We start from the raw sequence: 211 nt of genomic DNA, 5'->3' as shown, positions 1-211 counted from the left end.
ACCCCTTTCGCCTGCAGGTCCCGAGCCGCCTTTATTTGCTGTTACGAGCATCGTGTGCCCCATACCTGCGTGACGAGCACCGCAGGGCGGCAGAGCCATCGCACTTGGCCGGGTGGCAGAGGAGGACCCGACTATTCACAGATAGCGGCCCAACGACTCCCAGAGCCGGTCGTGCGGCGCGCGAGGTCTGCTCTCTTCACAAGAGGCTTTA

Source organism: Chiloscyllium punctatum, unplaced genomic scaffold (assembly GCF_047496795.1).
Source record: "Chiloscyllium punctatum isolate Juve2018m unplaced genomic scaffold, sChiPun1.3 scaffold_1232, whole genome shotgun sequence".
Classification (NCBI taxonomy): domain Eukaryota; kingdom Metazoa; phylum Chordata; class Chondrichthyes; order Orectolobiformes; family Hemiscylliidae; genus Chiloscyllium; species Chiloscyllium punctatum.
This window is presented reverse-complemented; position numbering follows the sequence as displayed.